The following is a 22,988-nucleotide window of genomic DNA, read 5'->3' as shown; positions in this document are numbered from 1 at the left end:
ATGAATTTCTAACAATTGGATAAATATTGTTTTAACTAAAAAAAAATGTGTCATTTCCGCCATTTTTTGTGTTAGTACGGTATTATTCTCAGGGTACAATGAAAAAGCTCTTTCTCGATCCACCCGTGAAAATCCCTGAATAAACCTTGTACTTACGCTTTCGCAGTAAAGATACCATATTAGATGTTGGCGTTTCAGTACTACACATGTCTTATCCTCACAAAACTGAAACTATACCGATACTACTTTCAATTCATATTTGTACAAAATAAATTTCTTGCTTGTATGTCTTTTCCTTTCAGCCATGTGATGCAACGTATTGTTTCTCAAGTAAATGAGCAAATCGATTATGTGGGAAATTTTCGTCACGTACAATATATCATGCATTCGTAACACCGCTAACTGAAAGGTAGAAATTTGTGTAAAGGAACTGGATAAATATTGGGAAAGAGCTTAAAATATAAGCGTTAACCACAGAATTTGTATTAGTACAAGATCAAATGTTTTGATTGTCACGTCCTTCGGTTTAATCTTGAAGAGCTGTTTGGGATTTCAAGAGATTGTCACGGACAGCGCAGAAGATACAAGAACGTTAATTGCTTAATAATTTACTATGTCGAAATACTATCTCTCTCTATATATATACAGTGATTACGATTACGATTGATGTCTTCTACGAGTAATCAATTTATGTTATCACTAATTAACTCTAGAGTAAGACTTAAGAAATCACAAAGTTAATTGTTGCAAAAACGAAGATCTGCTAGTGACCCATATTCTGTAGTACAGTCATCCAACCATGACTGTCACTATTTCAACTGTGCTCCTGTTGGTGCTGCTGTCGATGTGTGTTGCTGTTGCCAAGATCCTTCAATGGTTGGATGCGGACAGGGTTGCCATATTGAATTACTTCACGGGCTTCGCTGTGCACTGTCCTGTTATCCATTCTAACAGTAGCCTACGATCTTCACTCAAGAGGACCAAACGACTGAATGACAAATTGACTACACAGCCAAGGTCATTCAACTCTTTCCCCAAAGCAAAGAGTAGGTTTCCTCCGAAAAAAGGTGGTGGGTGTGGGTCCGACGTATGTTTCACATATTTTCCGAGGGCACATTAGAAATAGAAAGGCTCTAACAATGTTAAGAACAAAACAAAATAAATACTTAAATATAGTGGTAACAAGTAGAAACTAAGTTAAATGGAAAACCTTGTTCTGTATTTATGTGAAAGTAGGATGTCTTTCAGCTGGTTCATTCGAGCTGATTGTTAAAATTCCTCAGGTTCGAGTTATCTTTGTACCTCTAGATCCAGTTCTTACGGAAAAAATCTAAAGCCTGTCTATTTCAAGTGTGCCCTCGGAAAATATGCGAAACATACTTCGGCCCCACCTCCGCAATCCCCTTACGGAGAAAACCCTCTCTTTGATTAGGGCAAAGAAGTGACTGACCTCGGCTGTGTTGCCAATTTGTCATTCAGTCGTTTAGTCTTGACCAGTAAAGATCGTAGGCTACACAGAGAAAAATCCGTTCTCCGGACAGCGGTATATTGTACAAATATACGGAATCCTCTTGCTTACTATAGAAATCAGTACGGAGAATACGTTATCCGTATGCTACATAGGCACTGCCCTTAGATGTTACATCATGCCGTTGCAGGATGTCCTACATCTAACAGTTTTCCGTATATCACATGCATATACTAATGTTACCTTCGTCAGCTATATGTTATATACGTCTATTTGTATATGAGATCCTGACCGCCTACATTGTTTTACACAGAAAGTACGTATAGATGGAACACTTATACAGAAAGTATTATAAAACATGCGTTTTCAGTTATACGTCTGCTGTACGTTAAGTCCAAAAACTACAGGAATTACGCATGTAACCTACCTTTTTAAGTACGCCACCTACAATTTTTTTCTCAGTATATTTAGAATGCTAACAAGACAGTGCACAGCGAAATCCGTAAAAAAAAAAATTCATTATGGCAACGCTTCCGCATCTAACAATTGAAATATCTCGACCTCAGCAACTTGTCTCTCCTCTTTCGATGGAGGTACGGGGAAAAAAAGCATCGACAGCAGCGCTAACAGGGGCACACTTGAAATTGAAAGACTCTATCACTGGTGCATATCCCAGAGGGATGAGGGGAACATGTTCCCTCAATCTTGGAACTGGGGGTACTGTCCCCCCCAAATAATCCGATTTGAAATGTGTTTTTTGGAGGAGAAATGTGATCATTTGTATCCGACTGCCACAAAGGAAAATGAGATGAAATTGATGTTCCTTGCTGTATAATATACAAACAGGTTCACCTCAAGAAATCAGATTCATCTACCGTAATATGAGTCTCATGTCCCCCTTCCTTAGAATAAGAATTAAATCTGCCCGCCTTCCAATATTGAAGATAACTCTGCTCCCCTGATCCTCCAGGTATTGTTTTTCAACTTCATAAATATTTTGATGAACATTGCTTAAAAAGAAAGAAAAAAATGGAAACGATCTTACTCGTCCCTTCCAATGTTGAAGACAGATTTGCGCCGATGATTGTTATTATTAATATATTTCAATTGGATCCTTTGTCATTTCGAACTATCAACTTAGAGTTAGTTACAGAGTCTTGTTTAACCGAATTTGATTAGGAAGATAGTGTTTTTTCGGTTGAATGAAAATTCATTTAAATTGGAACGACGTTGTTGGCAGCATATGATGCCGCCAAAACTGAACATTGTTAAATTAAGATAGTACAACTAACACAAACAAGTTTAATTCAGTTTGTGCGGAGAAAGAAAAAAACTTTCTTTTGCTAATGATTAGACGAAAACTTCATAGGAGCTCATTCTCTAAAACATTTAATCAGAAAAAAGTCAACAGAGAAGGTTTCGTTTTGTTGTTTCATAGTGGCTTATGTTTAAGCCTTCTTTTTTTTTCATGAGAATACGGGACACTTTCGATGCTTCCCCCCCCCCCCTTACAAACTTTCCAACATAATCCAACGAACTGTAGCTCTGGTTACGAACAACAGTATGAAATACGAAAGTTCCCTCAGCTGCACACTGCAGCTACTTTTCTCCAGGGATGGAAAATGAACCGGTTCTTGTGAAAAAGCTCCGGACAGGTTTATATTTTTAGCATGGATTCTTGGTGCCTGAACCGGTTCAAAAGCGGGTCAGAACCGGTTCTTTTTCCATCCCTGCTCTCTTCGTTTCCTGTAATTAATTGTACGGAGTGAAGTTATTTGTAATGCAGCTAGAAAGGAATAAAACTCAAGATGTCTTATAAAAAAATGCTTTACGGAAAAACAATATGTAAATAATCTCCTTTTATTTAAATCAATGATACAATCTACCTTCAATATTCTTCGCGCGTTTAGCAATATTTATTTACATGGTTATTTTTGCCAAAATTACGTTTGTTAGTTTAATCTGAAGACAAGCAGATTTTTCTCCCTGCGTCGTGTGAGATTGTCAGGGCCCAATTCACACAATACTAAGCTCTAGACCAAAACCCAATTCTGCGCCCCTATCACCTCAAAAGGATTATTTATAATTTCTGTTAACTTATCTAATGTCTTGCTGAAAAAAAAATCATTCATGTTCCATGTGCTTGTAGATGTAGAAGCACTGGAAGCCATCTTAGGTTCGCTTTTTTTCTTTTCTTTCTTTCTTTCTTTTCTTTCTTTCTTTCTTTTCTTTCTTTCTTTCTTTCTTTTTTTTCTTTTTGTTTTTTGATGTTGAAGTGTGTTCGAGTTTACACCATGTGCAATGAAAAAAAGTAAAATGGTCAATTTTGCAGTTAACTTCATAGTTCAACTTTGTTGCTTTAAGGGTCTTCACTACAGCGAAATTAAACTACCGCTAATTTTAGAGTTTTTCTGTAGTATCTTCAAAACAAATAAAAAATATTCGAATAGCAGAAACATTGTGAACTAGACAATACGATTTTGTATGAGATACCGTTATCACAACTCATCTATCTGCTTTCGATTTGCAACTGTAGATAGATTTAGCATTTTTTGCGGGTTCTGTAAATAGCGGCATACCAAAAGCAGATAGGTAACTTGTGGTAGAGGTATCAGATGCAAAATCGTATTGTCTAGTTCACTACGTTTCTGCTTTTCGAATATTTTTTTTTTTGTTTGTTTTGAAGATATTACAGAAAAACTCTAAAATTAGCGGTAGTTTAATTTCGCTGTAGTAAAAACCCTTAAAAAAGGATACTTCTTATAATTCGAAAAAGAAACGTGCACTTAGATTTAGGCATTCTCGTTCATACAAAATTGGAACACTTCATTTGTAATGAATTATCAAGAATAGCTCAGCTCACGTACTTTATCAAAGATTGCAAATCCCCTTGACTGCCGACGGACAGCCAACTCTGCACTGCGAGTCTATTGGCTTGCTCGCTATGAAATCGGAGAGGATAGTGTAGTAACTTGCTCCAAGCTATTGCATATTACAACTTATTGTTTGGTTATTCACTAATAACAGGGTTCCCAGCCAATGTCAAAATTCTTTATTTTTCACTTTTCGATAAGCTGATATTGACAGAAGAAATGGGACGAGATTACATATGGGATATTTGCCTGCCCCGACTAAATTTATGGGGCCACGGGATACTCGGGTCCGAAATTAAGACTGTCCCGTTTTTTACGGGACATATTATTTCTGTTAGACTAGAACAAATACCGTACTTATTATTTTTGTTTTAAATTAAGTTGCACATGAATAAAGGCGCTTTTTTGTTTTGTTTTGTTTTCAGTTCGGTTTAACTCGGAAATTCAGTTAATTGGGATTCGGTTAAACGGGACTGTAGTGTAATACATTCTTTGTCTGTATGGATCCGTCAGTGCTAAACATTCCAAAGGAAAGATTACTTATTCTCTTCATATCCTTGGACGCAGGCCCGTATTTAGGTAAGTGCTATTCTGTGCTCAAGTACTGGGCGGCAGAATTTAGGGGGCAGCTTTTTTTTTTTTTTTTTTTTTTTTTTTTTTTTTTTTTTTTTAAGATTCACAATAAAGTAATATTTAAAACTAGCAACCGCAGAATTCCGCGCAAGCGCGAGAAAATATGTTAATATGTTCAATTCGGTCTAATTTCAGTAGTTACTAATTAGCTAGCTTATTTGATTATTTTTTAAAAACCATCCTCTCCCACCCCCATCCCAAGGGATGAAGATGAACATCATGAAAATTGATACCATTAAACTCAGCGACCTCGAAAACTATGAATACAATACTATATCTGTCGTTACTTTTAATATCTCGCCCCTTCCCTGGTGAGTGGAGTATGACCTTGAAGTTGAGTTGGATTAAAACTGACGCTATTCAACTCAGCAACCCCCAAAACTATGAAGTCAACTCTAATATTGGTCGTTTTCGATTATTTTTAAAATTCCCCAATGTTATTCATATAGGGACTTTGCACCTTCATATCGGAGCTCAAGTGTAACCTAGGGACCTGGAATAGGTCATTTGGATCATTTCTCTGAGAGCTTTAAAACATACTAAAATTTCATGTTTCTATGTAGTATGGTTCTCGAGTTGAAAAGCGCTACAGACAGACACCTTATTGTAATGCTGTTAAACCATTACCGACGGTGAATAATGTAAACAAATATTTTTCTTATCAGTTATTACCAATAATTATTGGTGTCTCGCAGTGACGTCCACTAATGGATGTCAGCTAATACCAGCTTCAAAATCACGCCCCCATTAGATCTCCAATAGAATACTCTGTGTGGGGGGGGGGGCGTCGGATTTCGCTTCTCTTCCACTTCCACTATTTGCTAACAGTTTCTTTGCAAATACTTTGGGAAGAGTTTTTAGTATTATTTGGGTAATCTAACAACATGAGAAAACACATACAGGAGAAAAACATTTTTTGCAAATATTTTGGGGAGTTGTTTTATTACTCCAGTAACCTAAAACATTAGAAAAGAAAATGCATACAGGAGAAAAAGTTTAATTGCAAATAATTTGAAAAGAGTTTCTCTTATTCGTGCGAGTAGGTTAAAAACATACGAAAGAATGCACACTAATTATGTAAACATTTTTTTTTTTTTACATATAAAGTTTTATAAAATACTTTTTACTAAACTCACTGTAATCTTTAATTATGTGATAAGTTCAAAGTAAACAATGTCAAAAACACTGACCAGTTTTCTAATTCCATATTTTACTATTACAACGATAAGAATAAATATTTAAGAAATTCAATCATAATTCAAGTGAAATTATGAAATATAAAAGTGACATATCGGTTGATTAAGAATTAATAGAATGCATTTTCTCCGGACAGTAAAATTAAAACCCACATGAATAAATTACGTGCCAATATTGAGAGAACGTGTCCACATTGGATGAGTGGTTAAGTTGTAGGTCCCGGGCTCGATTCTCAGTGAGGACACAAGTGACTCGGATCCCAAGTTAAGCTGTAGGTCACGCTCTTAATACGTCATCAGCCTCATCATCAACTCATGGAAGGCAATAGCAAATTACCATGGGTTCGCTTTGCCCAGGAATCTTAGGGTCAAACACCTACCTTCGGGCAGAACACATCATAATCATCAGTGATAGAATTAGGCCATTTGAAATTACGTTGTAACTTTTGTAACTTATACTAAATAAGCTGCTACTCAACAAACGTTCGCAAAATCACGGCTTGTTTCCTAAGTTTGTGCGGAGGGGTCGGCAAATTATTTAGAGCACAGGGGCGCACAATATATAAATACGGGCCTGCTTGGACGGAATTGTTTTCTGAAGATCTCAAGAACAAAAAAGAAAATAATAAATTAGATCTATTAATACTTTAATGAAGTACTTAAAAACAGACGGCCTACAGTGGCGATTTCAGAAGATTTCCTCCAGGGCAACTTTAATACACGGAATGTTATTTTAAATGTCCTTGTGTTTTATACCTTTATTAGTAGTCATGAAATTAATTTTCCTTCCGGGTTGTAAAAATGAAAAGCAAGTTGGTAATTTTATGAACATTAGAGTTGCCATCTGTCTGGTTTTAAAACGGACATCGGACATTTGAGGAAATTGGTGTCTAGTTACATGTTAAATCCTGACTCCTAATGTCATATTTTAAAACTCATCTCAAACATTGAGTGTAAAAGGAATACCATGTATGAAGAGTATAGTGCAGGCTCGTACTCCTAAATTTTTGTTGGGAAAGGTCCAAGATTTGGGAGAGGGGTGCAATAGTAAAAGCCACTACTTCTGTGTAGTATTGAACGGGCACTATCCTACACCCGAAAGGATAAGTAATTGTACAGTACAATACTTTCACTTATATTTCCAGAAAAAAAATGATACAACTAGATTGTTTTTATAAGAGGAAGAGTACAGATGAAGTATGATCAAATTTTCATGCTACATCAATCATTTCCGTGTTAAACAAGTATCGTTTTATTGGGAAAGTGTACACATGTATGTTGAATTTGGAAATTTGAGGGGTCCGAACCCGATGGACCCCTGTAGATGCGCCCCTGGTATAGTGTTTTAAAATTAGTGCCATATCTCCCATTGACACTTCATCATCAATAGAGAAAAATGAAGTTTTTTTTTTTTTTTTTTTTCGGAAGCGCTAGCGCTCTAAATATGCTAAAACTATTTTGGGTTGCTGAGATTATTAGTAACACTTCCGACGTCGTCCAAGTCCAAGTTCAGCCTCATCGATACGGCCTGGGACAGGAAGAAAGTAACATGTAAAAATAATAGGAAACGTTCGATACGTATTAGTGTCTAATCCATGGCATGAATAGTAACGCTGCCGATGCCATTTAAGTCCCAATTGATCCCTCATGTATATCCTAGGGTGATGATGGGCTTCGAACACTTTATATAAAGATATTCGCCCCGTAAGAAGAACGGGCAACTTAGCTAGTGTTGTTCTTTTTTTTTTTAATACATTTTACAACATGAAAATGATTTTAACAAAAGAAACACTGACCAAAGCTTAAAACCCACTTTATTTTAAATTAAAATTTAAATAAAGTGGGTTTTAAGCTTTGGTCAGTGTTTCTTTTGTTAAAATAAACAATCCAAAACCATGAATAGTCTTACTATGAAAATGATGTTTAACAGAAAGGCATAATATTTTTATACAATTTACCCAGCAAAAGATTTATTAATGTCACATTTGTCACCCTTTTCTACATGACGTTAAAAACAAAAAAAGATGCATTTCAACAAATCAATCTATAATTAACGTTTAGAATAGTAGTTAATAGATGGCACAAGATTCGAGATTTTAGCAATGATTCTTCTTTCTTTTCTCTTGCCATCTATTGAGAACGCTTAGAACTATTTGCTACGAACAGTTTCTGTTAAATGCTACTAGATGGCAGAATATTCCTACTACTACCTCTCCAGACGGGTGAATGTTAATCTTCATATGAGCAAATAACTAACAAAAGAAAAACGGAAGGAAACTTGTGGACTACGTATGGACGACACACAATTCTTAAACATGTTTGCATATATATCTAATTTTATTAGAAGCTTTACCTCATCCGTACATGATCCTCAAACTGAAGACGTAACCGTGCGGTTTTGTGGAGGGATAATGATCAAAATCACCTTTAAAACTGCATTTGCTTTTAATTTTTAAAAATAGAAGAAATTGATGAATTGAAGAAAATTAAATTACAAAACAATTATTTCTTAAATAATTTCGTTAATTATTTATTCCCAATTAAGAATGAGAAATTAAAGATAGAAACAATATTAAAGGATACATGGGTGAAATTAGCTTTTATTAAATTAGGTTTTAATTGTATTTTGTAGACTATTGAACCAATAGTACCGCGAGCAACTAATAAAATAGAACATGATTCGGCAAAATCGGAATATGAAAATATTATTTGAGAATGAATATGAATCAAAAGTTAAAGAGGTTCTAAAGCTGAATCTCTCTTGTTGATACCTCAAGACATAGGATCAGCTGATATTTTTCAAAGGGTGCTCACACGTTGGTTTAAATCACAACACTTCGTATTCTATTTTTGTTAAATAAATTCAATAGATCACTAAGATCAGTACAGTGGTGTATGCAAGGCGTTCAAGGTTTTAACTCCTTCTAAGCAAGATTGATTTGTTAATGAACTACACCGACAAACTGTAAGAGGTGATTTCTCACATCAAATTAAGACAAAAAGTTCATATGGACCTATGGCGAAAAGTGCATAGTTTCAGAGCTAGGGCTGTCCAAAATCGCGAAAAAGCCAAATTTCAACAGGCCCTATTTCGAATTCCAGAAACTTTGGATGGTGGTCTTTATCAGCGTAAAGGAAGCTACGCATATACAATCCAAAAGTGCATATATATAAGCATTTACCATACGAACTTGGAAGCTGACCATCGCCAGTGGTTCTCAAACGGGGAAGAGGGAAAAGTAGTTCTCCTGAGAGGCATGAGACAGTGACGACTTGAGATTTCCCACATGACGACTTTCAATACATTTTGAGTGAAATTATAGTACTGCAAAAATGATATGTAATCCAAGTTGATCACGATTGGCGATAAGCCCCGAGACGAGCCGCGCCCTGAAACCATGCAGGAGGTACAGGGTACTAAAATAAAGTGACCTGTGAAATTGATATTAAATTGCAAATACGCCAGATTGGTTTCTTTTCACTATTACTTAGACTTTGTATTGAAAAAAATGTGAATATCGAGATTGCGTTTTTCCCTTTCAAATGCGTTCATTAATATTAGTCAAATGAAAGAGGAAAATATTATGTAGCAGGCGGGTTTTGTCGGAAATTGTCTGAGAGTGACAATTAAGGTGTCAATTGATGCAGTAGGACTTAGGGAGTGTTTTAAACTTGGTCTCATCATTTGCTGATGTGTGATTACCAAGATATTCAAGATCAAAGTATAAGGGGAGGGAGCCATAGACAAATTGTGAAAATGGATTCTAAAGCGTACCACATGCAGCAGAAATCAGTATAACTTTGTGGAACAGTGAGAAACGGTTAGTCACAGTTTCATTCAAAAGTCAAAATGCCATTTTTTTTAAATTGTAAGGAATTCTGTAATATGAACATCTTATAATAATTATCATCCACATTCTTTCCCTTTCAAGTAAAATTTTCATCAAATCCTCCCTAATCGCTATTTTATGTCACAAATTCTATGCATTGTCTAATGTCAAGTTTTACTTTAAGCAATTTGTAGTGTGCAAAACTAATTCCATATAGTTTCTATCTCAACGTATTTTACTGTAATTCTTTCTCTTATTATACGAAAATACTTATAAGATATTTTCTTTTATCCATAAAAGCTAAATTCTTCTTTATTTTCGAGCTTATACAGTGTAACTGGCTAAAACACTATTGAAGATCACATTGAATAAAATAAATAGAAGGGATTTTAAATTAAAAACATAACCTCTACCGAAAGGGGAAATAGTTACTAGAACAAAAGAGTTTCATTCAACAATGAAAATTAAATAAGGTCGAAAATTAGTATCAATAATTAACAATTTAGTTTTTATGGATAAAAGAAAAGCTCTTAGATTTTTTATTTAAAAAAAAAGAAGTGTGAAAGAATCAGATAGCAAAAAAAAAAAAAAAAAGAAAAGAAAAGAAAAAAAAGAAATGGAAAGGGTTTTAAATTGAAAATAACATCTCTACCGAAAGGAGTAGTTACTGGCAAAAGAATTTTACTCAACAATGAAAACTGAATAAGGTCGAAAATTAGTATCAATAAAAAAGAACTTAGCCTTTATGGATATAATAAAAGATCTCAGAAGCATTTTTTTTTTTTTACAAGGGAAAGAATTACAGTAAAATACGTTCAGACAGAAAATATATGGAATTAATTTTGAAAAAAATGAAATGAAATCCTTGAGTTTTACGTTCCACGATTATGCCGGTTAGGAGACGGCGATGATGAGTAATGAATGAAATTTTGTACACTACAAACTGCTTAAAGTAAAAACTTGAAATTACACAGTACATAGAATTTGTGACATAAGATAGTGCTTAGGAAGGATTTAATGAAAATTTTACTTGAAAGGGAAAGAATGTGGATGGTAATTATCATAACAAGATGTTCATATCACGGAATCCCTTAGTTTTAAAAAAAATGGAATTCAGATTTTTTATTTAAACTGTGATGACCATAACATTCTGCTGGCTTCTACTGTATGCGGTACGCTTTAGAACTGATTTTCACATTTTTTCTATGGCTCCTTTCCCTTATACTTTGATCTTGAATATCTCGGCAACCACGCATCAGTATGTGATGAGACCAACTTTAAAACACTCCTTAGACCCTACTGAATCGATTGACACCTTAATTGTCCCTCTCAGACAATTTCCGACAAAACCCGCCTGCTACCAAATACTAAAATAATGATTATCTTATAGAACTGCTGTGTCCGTCTGTCTGCCTGTCAAGAAGTATCAGAGCAAAAACGGTAAAAATAAGTATAATATATATATATATATATACAGTGGCGGATCCAGGATATGATCAAGGGAGGGGCTAAACCATAATTTGCCGTTTTATCCAGTGTAAAGCAGAATTGAAGTCTATTTTATCCAGTGTATACCTGAGCGTCAAGGGGGGGGCTATAGCCCCGTAGCCCCCCTTGGATCCGCCCTTGTATGTATATATCGAGAAGTGGTTTCTTGGAATCGATTCAGCGTCCCCAAAGAATATATTTCATCCCATCCGTATACTATCTACCCAAACCGGAAGCAGTAGAAATTAACCACTTCCTGCTTTAACTTTCATCACCATTGAACAAAAACGGTAAAAGGTAGCGAGACGCAGTTTTTTATTTTTTTATTTATTTATTTTTATTTTTATTTTTATTTTATTATTATTATTATTATTATTATTATTATTATTATTATTATTATTATTATTTTGAATCGATTCAGCATCCCAAGAATATGTTTCCTTTCTCTGTTAACTCGCTACTCAAACCGGAAGTAGTAGAAATTAATAATTTTCGGTAAAGAATAAATACGATAATATTATTCCGGATTCTTGGAATCGATTCACTGCCTTGTCCAGTGTTTAGGTTATTGACGAGACCATAACATGGACAGACATGTAAGGTTCACTGACACACTCATCGCTCTCTCTCCCCATCAATACTCTCGCTCGTTATGGACTGGTTATTTTGCGTTGCTACTACCTCGAGCGATTGCACGATTTTGCGCATGATTGACTCTTGCCCATACGCTCTCTCTACTTCCACTAATACAGTGAGGCAATTCGTTCTCTTAATTAATTTTAAAAAGTATATATAGAGAGAATAATTTGATGCGATTTTCAAAAATATATTCTTAGGTAAACGCATCACAGAGTTTTAAGAGCTGCCTCCTGCCTGGGGGCATAGGGCGAGCTATATTTGGAAAGGCGCATCGAGCCGATGGGCCAGTCTGGGCCTCGTTCCAGCGTAGTTTCATCTATTCTTTCCTTGACTTTTGTCTAATTTCCAAGCAGGGCCGCCGGGCCCGTTAGCTCAGTTGGTTAGAGCGTCGTGCTGATAACGCGAAGGTCGTGGGTTCGAGCCCCATGCGGGCCAGTAATGTTTTGCGCCTCTCGCTATAGCTTCCTAAGCACAGTAAGATAAAATTGCGGAAATCCAAAATGTCTGATATTTAAAAAAAATACCCTGAAATGGGATTAATAAAAATCTAAAGAAGATATAACTTACTTACCTGTGCATATAACAATACGCTATTTTCTACCGGTAAATTCTCCTCCGTTACAATCCTCGTTTAGTTAGGTGAGTATAGCCTCCCATCGTTATAATATCTGGTTTTCAAGACGAGTTAAATACTTCTTAATTTTAAAAAAATCGCATATTGTCTCACGATCCTGGATGAATTTCAAATAGTGTGCGCCACCACTGGGAATCGCATCCTGAAAGGACCATTAGTGTGTGGGTATGTATCTACAGAGTAATAAAAAAAAAAAGGAAAAAGAAAGAAAGAGTGTTTAGAGTTTGTCACTAGTGGATCACAGTCATAGGAGTCTCTGGTGGGGGGACGAGGGAGACGCGTCCCCCCAATATTTTGAAGTACAAAAAATTCAATATTTTATTCTAATTTAATTTATTTACTAAGGACAGAATAACATATAAATAATAATATAATAATTATATTTATTTGGAATATAATATTCAGGCTGTGAAACGATTATAACATGGTACTTGATATACCTTAGGAGGTCCGTGAAGGTAGGGCAAATAATATTAACACATGTCTCTTTGGAGAGTCAGTATGATTGGTTGGTTTGGTAGTTATTGGTGCACCCCTCAGACAATCCTGGATTCAGCCCTGTATATATATATAGAGAGAGAGAGCCGGATCCGGAATTTTCTGACAGGGGGTGCACCAATAATTACCAGCACATTTGAATTAAATTTGATTTTTTAAAATGCCTTTGGAAAAATTACCCTGGAAATGTTCAGTGTCCTTTCTCGGAATCGCACCCACGACTTTCCGAATGCAAAGCCAACACTTTACCAACTGAGTCACGTCCATTTTGCATCAACATAATTTTCAGTACATAACTAGCTTTCTGCTTTAGATCAGGAATTTCTTTAATCATGGGAATTTGGAATATGATGGATATTATTTTGTACCGTACAGAATCCTTATGAAAGTGTTGTTAATTTTCACTGCTATCTTCTAATTTTAGACAGTGTATATTTATAATGAAGGGCTGTGCACGTGAACCGGGGAACTCCCTAAATCCGGCCCTGTATATTATACAGAGTGGCCCAAAAGTAGGAACACAGTCCTACAAAGTATGACATTTTAGTTTATTAAGATAATTAGTTTATTTGCTTCTATTTGTTCCAAGCACAAGGTATGAGTAAAAAGAGATTAAAAACAAATAACAAAGAAACTAAGTCACTGCTTGTATGGATAACAATAAGTAAATTATATAAAATGCCATGAGCTGATCAGTACGGAACTGTATACCTACTTTTGGCCCAAAAGTAGGAACACAGTCCTACAAAGTATGACATTTTAGTTTATTAAGATAATTAGTTTATTTGCTTCTATTTGTTCCAAGCACAAGGTATGAGTAAAAAGAGATTAAAAACAAATAACAAAGAAACTAAATCACTGCTTGTATGGATAACAATAAGTAAATTATATAAAATGCCATGAGGTGGTCAGTACGGAACTGTATACCTACTTTTGGGCCACCCTGTATATATTGTGGCAGTCCAAAGTGAGATTTCCAATGTATGAACATATTTTTAGTAACTTTTCTTGATAATATTGAAAATGCAATAACTTTTTTTTTTTACTTAACAGAAAATAAACGTAAAGACATTCTCCCTCCTGCATTTGGAACAGGCTGAGTCGAAGAGCTGAGTGGATACTTTACTAGACATCAGCAATCACAGCAGGTGATGTAGTCAGCACGTTCCGGCCTCCTATACCCCCACCCCTACACATACACATACTAGTCTCGATGAGTCCCTGCGCTACATCGTCATCGGAATGAAGGTAGATCAACAAAATGATTTCCGATACTAGCGGGGATCAAATCCAGGTTGACTACACTAAAGCGGGCAAACTTCATAACAATAAGTAGATACACCAGTACATTTTATTAATTTTCAGGCAGATGAAATAAAATTTTTAGTCGTTTGGTTTATTTATTGAGATTTAATGTTCATCATCGAGGCTACATGAAGTGTTTATTCCAGTATGTATACTTCCGGGGGTGAGAGGCATTTTCCCTCTTGAGTTATCCAACCGCCCTCCTCCGAAGTTAAGATAAATTGCAATTACATTCACTCTTATGAAGAGCACATCCTTTAACGAATAGTGTTCCCAAGGCCGGATTAAGAATCTTAGAGGCCCTAAGCACTTAAAAGCTTTTGGTGCCTCCACATATAGGTAACCCAAAATATAAACAATAACCCATAAAATAGAATTTTATTTATGGAAATTAAACGAAACTCACAATAAAATGAAAAATAATATTTATTTTTAGTGCCTTTCTTCATAATTTTATATAACACTTTTATATAAAATAATTAATTGTAAAAAACCTACTTATCTATCCTCTAAATTTAAATTTCTCGGCGATACTCGCCCACTAAATACCCGTTCTAAAGGAAACACAACACTCGCCGTTCAAACGCACAAATCTAATTTCTTTTCCAAATCTTTCACACTATTTGCCACCAAAGCTTGGAATGACATCCCTGAAAGCATCAGAAACTCTGGTTCAGTGTTGACTTTTAAACGTCGGCTTAAAGAATATCTTTCTAATGAAGGTCTTCAGTATATATATAAAAGTTACACACGAAACTATTCCTTACGTTACCATGCAGTTGTTAGTTTTTCTTTTCTCTCTCTCTCTCTCTTTCTATTTCTTCTTATTTTCTTTTCTATTCCCTTCTGATACATGTGTATGAACGTATACATTATACACAATCACTTACGTATATGCATCATTTTATCTATACATAGTCAATCATAGGAATGTATTTTATATGTTATATATAACAGTGGTGCCCACTGTAAGCTGCCAGCCCCACCAACTGTTTTGCATATCAAAATGTAAATATAGTAATTTACATATATAATTTAATATAATTTAAAAGCCAAATTAAGTAATAATTTTAATTATATTAGGTTTAATTCAGACACATAAATAGGTATAAATGGATGTATTTATATTCAAAAATGATATTCATATTAGAGTTTAAACGTATTACTTTAAAAAAAAAATCTCTATCTAAGAAGCCCTCATCTTCACAAAATTTCAACTTTCACATCACACAACAGGAAAATTCGAGAAGCCAAGAGTTCAATAACCTTTGAGCTAACATAGTTGCTAACCTAAAGTAATGGGCATGTCCAAAAAGAAGCAGGTTTATAACATATATTCTATAAGGAACAGAAATTGGAGAAATGAAATGAAGTTAGAAGCATTGACTAGCAACTATTGTTACTTCCAAACTCAACTCTATTGTTTGCGGGTACACACTTTAATGCTAAATTTTTGTGACAATAAGTGTGAAAAATCCAATTTGACCTGTATTTTCACACCTCTGAGGAAAACCGTTAGTCTGGTAAGCGAGCCTGACCGAAAAAAAAAGAAAGAAAACATAGCATTTATGTCAGGAGTACCAGATTTAAAGAGTATATTATTAATAAGTAATATTTAATATTAAAATGTTCTTGGAAATTCCGATACCAGTTAAGAAAAATGTTTTACGCGACCCTGTATCGTATTTTGTTTCCCGCATGAGTCCAATTCACTCGCAAAGATTTTTCTCAGCCACCCTTGGAGGGTGTCGAGTGGTATGTCTGGAGGGGGGAGCTAGCAGACAACTCACCACCAAGACGTTTTTTTTCTTTATCTAACCTCGAAAAAGATGACAACTCCAAGGACCTACAAAAATAAGTAAATTACTCATATACTTTATTATATGTTTGATTATTATTTGTTATATGTAAACATTTCATAGTCAATTTAAAAAAAATGTAAAAGGAAAAACAGAAGCAGACGAGTCCACCATTTCCCGCCTGCAAGAAGGTAATTTTAGAACCTGCCGCTAGAGCCGCTAGAGTGCACTAAACACCAGAGACACCAAACGTCTGCTGGGAGATTCCTAACGGGTCTCCACGACTAGTAAACAAGATATAAAATTGTGATTTAATAAAATTGTAATAATTGTTTGGTATAAAAGACATACTGGGAGTGTGTGGATAAACTCTAAGTGTCCGTATAGATACAGAAAATGGAGTGACAGTATGTAAATTTTAAATTATTTACAAATTTGTCAAAATGTCGTCGGCTCAACGCGGGTGGCACATCACAAAGGGGATAAGGTCAACAACCCCAAAAACAATGAAGGTAGAGAGAGTCTCTACGACTTTTGAGAGACAACCAGCGGAAGTAAATACTGTAGCTCAAGGGGTAAACAGTTAGTTCTTAGTTAACCACCGGTCCGTTCACCTCAAGCACAGAATCATTCTCGTGGGAAGATGTGTTTAGTTCTGATTATAAAGTGCGGTCCAGATAGTTAACGCTATGATTGACACGCCGAAAATTCTCAACAAAGTGTTTCACTATTAAAAACAATAATTATATTAATAATAACGATCAGTTACTATTGATTATCGTTACTTTTCAGAAAATTAATTTTGTTTGATAACCGATAGTGAAATTCAGCCAATAAATTAACATGAAACTTGAATCAGGTGAAGTGTAATGAACAGTGTAACTACTAGCCTGTTGTTGTTTCATCTTGTGTTCGTTCGGCGTTATTAATTCTTGATAGACAAGACGACAAAATCTCAGGGCGAGAAGGACTTCGCTAGAAATGCCCTAACAGATAAAAAAAAAAAAAAAAAAAAAAAACTACATCATCATGCTAACGTAGTAAATGGAAGGTGGTAACATCGAATATCTTGAGGATAGAAAATCACATCGTCCAGAAGATTAATACAAGAAAACACATCGAAAGCAATAGCATCTCACTGGAGTGACGAAGATTAATTCCAGAAGAGAAGAGGACTACATACAGTGAAAGTGTAGTGACAATGACAGTGAAAATAGTAATTCTCTCTCTTTTTTTTTTTTTTTAAAGGGCTTAATATAAAGTGCACACATGATCGATCGATCCTCGTTTATTTTCTTACAAAGATCAGTTTTTGTGTATAAAAAGATGCATAGTGTTTGTTAGTGCCCGTGATTTAGTGTTCAAATAAATAGATATTCGTAAATCTATCTTGGAGTGGTGATCTTTTAGATGTCCATGTTCCTGGAGGCAGAGGTGAGTACCATTGTATATTTGCTTATCTCTCTTTCAGATGTGCCCTTGGCCGGGTTCAGGAGAGGCTGTGAACACTCTTTCCCAGTCTTCATTTAAATTTTTATCTGATGATAGAAGATCCTCTGGTAAGGGGATGGCAGAGAAAATTGAGTTCTAAAGGCCATAACCAGGGGAAGTCGTCAAAGGGGCAAGACGACTATAAAATATGAACTCACGTGGGAGGAGGATATTGATTTCTGTAAAACAAGATAAAAATTAATTATCTAAATTTTTTTTTTATTCAACTGTGTCAGATTTCTTATGAAATCCAATTCTAGTTTTAATTTCTGTTTTGTTTTGTTCGTTTTTTCTTGGTTAAGCAGATTATCTTATATCTGCTAAGGGAATTACAGGTGTCAATATTTCCTCCACCCATCTCTCATGTGCTGGAAATTTGAGAATATATTCTTTATGATGACTTCAGGTGACCATGCAAACGTATTCATCCAGCTTTGAGCATGAGAGAACCCTTTACATAGGGACTATCAAGAGTGATGCCCTTAACAATTTGACGCCCAGCTAAAGTGCTATTCCCATGCTAGCTTAAGGCTGCTGGGAAATTTATCATCAGATAAAAAGTTACCTTGTAAAATTTCGCGGATATATGAAATATTTTGTGTTCCCCAAAATTTCCAAGAACATTTTAGTATCCTTTTGAAAAGTTCAAAATGGTGTGTGTTAAAACGAAATGTTATGGTTATAGATGTGTCTAATTTGTGTCTTAAATAGAGTTCAAGGGGGGCATTAAATTTAAGAATTTCCAAATTTAGAGAATTTATAATATTTAGAGATAATTTCAATTTTAGAGATATTAGCAAATTTATGGTTATCACACGTAGTCAATTACGGAAAATGGATCAGAATCTGCTACAATTTCAACACGCGCAACCGCGGAGTCCAGAGTTACAAGGAAGTTTAGGAGATAGCGAGGATAACCAAGAAAATAATGTTAGTAAGGGAGGTAATAATCAAGAGATTGAAAGTAACCCGGATAATCCCACTTCAAAAACGGGAGATGAACAAATTGGAGGATATAGTCAGGTGTTAGCATTTTTGAAAGAAATGCAGAACTCTCAAAAGGAATTTGAATCTCGTATGGTAAACGCGCACTTAGAATTACAAAAATCCCAGACAGAAATGCAGAATTTCTTGTGTAAAGAATTTGAGTCGCGGATGCTAAAATCTCAAGAATTATTGTCTAGTAAAATTGATAAAACAAATTTAGAAATTCAAAACACGCGTAAAGATTTAGAGAATGCGCAGAGAGCTCTTGAAAATAGACTAGGTGAGGCATTAGAAAATTCAAAACAAGAATTCCAAGAAAATTTAGAAACCACCGTCAGACAATTGAACCAATCGTTAGGAGATATGAACCGGAAGTTAGAGGCGACCGAAGATTCAATCGAACAGACTAGAACGGATCTTAGTGTCAAATTAGTAAGTTTAGAAGAGAAACAAGAAAATATACAGGGTCAGGTAGACCAAACAAGGGTAGAAGTAGCAGAAAGAATACAGGAAGTAGTTGTAGAACAGGCTGGATTAAGAGAGGAAGTTAGGAGAGAAATTCATGAATTAGATGATTCCATGAAGCGTTTAAAGGAAACATTAAGAAAAGAAACAGAAGAAATGATAAATACAAAAATCGGCGTAGTAAACAATCAAGATAGTAGACAGACCGGAGAATTACAATTACCAGTAATTCAAGAAATTTCTTCGTGTACACCCACTGCTCCTCATGACGCTTTTCCTCCGCCTGTGAGTCCGCAACCCGCTTCACAGATCACACGGACTGATAGCCAAATGGCTCAGTTAACCTCTGCTATGAATTCTTTCATTCACCGTGATCTGAATTTACCAGTTTACAATGGAATGGAAGATGAGACACAAACTTTCAACTTTTTGACTGACCTAGATAATTATTTTGAACTGACAGGTGTAAGTAACGAATCACGCTTATCTTTCATTCCCAGAACATTGAAGGGGTCCGCTAGTCATTGGTATAAGGTAATGAAACCAAAAATTTCTTCCTACTCGGAGTTTGTTGAGGCATTTAGGTCCAATTACTTGAGCCGAGAGCGACTGGCAACCCTGCGTGCTAATATCCTTACCAGTCGGTATGATGTAAAATTACACAAGAGCATGTGTGAATATTTACTAGAAGTTTTACACCAAAACTCGATTCTTTCACCCCCATTAGACGAAGAAACTTTGCTTAAAGTGATCCCACGCCAGCTTCCATTATGGGCCTATCGAATAATTATTGCCTCTAAACCGCAGTCGATAGCTAATCTATTGGAGCTCGTAAAAGAAATTCAGGCCACGAACCGAGTACCAGAAAATTTCCCGCAAAGAAGAAGCATCAATGTGATGGAAGTCTCACGTGAGCAAAGATATTCAAATGCAGTGAGACGGGGAGGAAGAACGGGAAACAACACACAAGACCCATATCCTCGGAACAATGGAAGGAATGCGAGACGCAACTCAAATACAAATATGGGAAGTGGCCCTGGGAACCGTTCACGAAATAGGAACGGTGATTCACCACAAAATAATAATGAAAACAACACCTACAGGCGGCAGGGTACAAGGCCACAGCGAGGTGCTTATATGGGTCAAGGGGGGAATCGCTTTAGAAGTAATAACAACCGCCACGATTACAACGACAATGAGCAGCTTCAAGTTCTAGAGTTGAATGACCCCTCACCCGCGGAGAGAAATAGTAACACTCAGGCAAACAATACAAATGCTAGAGAACGTACCTCACATGTGCCATGAGGATTTGTTGCACACACTGAGGGAAGTTCTGATACAAACATCTTGAGTACCGCATCTTGTATTCCATCAACAAATTCTACCCAGTGTGTGCTCATTTGTAATAATAGTAGTAATAGCAATTGTGCAGAAGAAGAAGAGAAAGAAACCCAGATCAAATTAGTAGAATATCGTGAAAAAGGGGAAATAGAAAATTGTAATATTTGTGAAAATATTGTGAAGACAAAACATTTCAACACCCTTCCAGATACAGATACACTCACATTAATGTTAAAGAATGGAAAAAGGGTCCCTCTAGACAAGCTAAAATTTCAACAAGCTAATGCAATTTTTGATCAATTATTAGAAACAAAAGATGATCCTGTAGTGAAAAATAATATTATCACCTTACCCGAAATTCATGTAAGTATTTTTGCACGTCCTGTAAATGCGTTACTCGATTCTGGCAGTTCCATCTCTGCTTTGAGCTTAGAATTGTGGGAAACTGTGAAATCGTCTCACCCCACACCAGCTTTTTTAAGAGTAAGTAATATGAAGGTTACCTCTGCATTTGGAAAACGGGTTGCAGAAGTCCAGGGGCAGACGATGTTACAAATTGTCATTAGTGGGAAAACCTTCAATACAGTGGGTATTATAGTACGCGGGCTGAATCGTGATTTAATTTTAGGTTCTCAGTTCTTTTCTGAAACAGGCGCAATTTTAGATTATTCAAAGAGTCTGCTAACTCTTCAGAAGCCACACGAAGTGCAAATTAATTTTCGAGACATCGAGATTAGTGAGACAGACTTAGTGTTGAGAAGCTTAGAAGAAATGCTTCACTGCGGGGATTTAAGTGAAAGTTACGGTGAAAGTAGGTGTGGACTGAAAGTGCCCATCACTTTTCGTCAGGTAGAATTGTGTGAGTTTAGGAAAAAAAATCCCATGCATAGGGTGGATAAGAGGAAGTACCCCACCCCTACCGAATTAGAGAATGTAGTTCTATCCCCTGCAGACTGGCTTCAAGTAGAAACTAAAGCCACAGCCAGCGAGATAAAGGAACATGTTAAGCAGTATGAAGAGTTGGACATTAGGCAGAAGAATGAGTTAGTAGACTTATTAATGAAACATCGAGATATGTTTGACGAAAGGCCCGGTACTATTAAGAATTATGAACATACAATAGAAGTCACCGACTCCAGTCCTATTAGATCTAAAATGTATGCTTTTCCCACCAAATTTCAAAATCTCATTAAAAATGAACTCAACCGATGGGTCGCGTTTGATGTGATTACTAAGAAAAAATCTGAATATAGCCAGCCCTTAGTAGCTGTATTAAAACCGAACGGTAAAGTCCGGCTTTGTTTGGACGCTAGAAAACTGAATACAGTGATTCGGGGACAGACCGATCAACCGATCCCACCCATAGACATGTTAAAGACGTTAAGTGACATGAAATATTATACAAAGCTAGATATAGTGGAATTTTTCATTCATGTGAAAGTGAGAGAAGAAGATCAAAAGTTCTTAGGCTTTGTATATGAGGGTATTTCGTATTGTTTTAAGAAATTGCCTTTCGGCACAAAAACTAGTTTGTCATCCTGCATAAGAGCGCTTGATAATATTCTGGGGGATCAAGTGAGACCCTTCTGTAATAGTTATGTCGACGACCTGGTAATATCTAGCCCTAGTTTTGAGGAGCATATAAACCATTTAGACAAGGTCTTAACATTATTAAAGGAAGGAGGAGTAACACTGAGATTGCGAAAATGTGAATTCGCAAGAACTAAAATTAAAATTCTTGGGTACGAACTTTCACAGGAAGGAATAGGAAAAGACAAAGAAAAAATTCAAAAAGTAATGGAATTTCGAGCACCCCGGAATGTTAAGGAAGTAAGGAGTTTAATTGGATACTTAAGTTACTACCGGTGTTTCAGCAACAAGTACTCAGATGTCCTGTTCCCACTTTTTCAGTTATTGAAGAAAAATGTGAAATTTAAATGGACAAGTGAACACCAAGCAGCGCTAGATAAAATTAAGGAAATTTTCCAGGAGGAAGTAGTTCTTAAGAAACCACTTCCGGATAAAGAAGTAATTCTGGAAGTTGATGCCAGTGACCGAGCGTGTTCAAGTTTAGTGTATCAAATAGATGACCAGGGGGACAAACGGATCATTGGAATGTCCTCTCGAGTTTTCTCAGGTCCCCAGAAGAACTACACCACGACCGAAAAGGAAATGGCTGCACTAATAGAGGGCGTAACCAAGTTCAAACAATATTTGGTAGGAAGAAAGTTCCGAATTCGCTCGGACCACCAAAGTCTGAAATTCATACTGTTGTGCCGACTCACGAGTCAGAGATTGGTTAGGTGGGCGTTATCGTTGGCAAACCTGAATTTCACGTTTG

General features: G+C 35.9%; 1 protein-coding gene and 1 non-coding gene across 2 annotated transcripts in view; one reads left to right on the top strand and one right to left on the bottom strand.

Moving 5' to 3' along the window:
• The window catches only part of LOC145664038 (uncharacterized), a 203,811-nt gene that overhangs the window by 106,565 nt on the left and 74,258 nt on the right, over positions 1-22,988 (bottom strand). The window lies entirely within an intron of this gene.
• On the top strand, positions 12,489-12,562 carry TRNAI-GAU (transfer RNA isoleucine (anticodon GAU)). Its single transcript has one exon. It is a non-coding gene; the product is annotated as a tRNA-Ile (tRNA).

This window comes from Thermobia domestica, chromosome 11 (assembly GCF_964235325.1).
Source record: "Thermobia domestica chromosome 11, izTheDome1.hap1.1, whole genome shotgun sequence".
In the NCBI taxonomy this organism is placed as follows: Eukaryota; Metazoa; Arthropoda; class Insecta; order Zygentoma; family Lepismatidae; genus Thermobia; species Thermobia domestica.
This window is presented reverse-complemented; position numbering and strand designations above follow the sequence as displayed.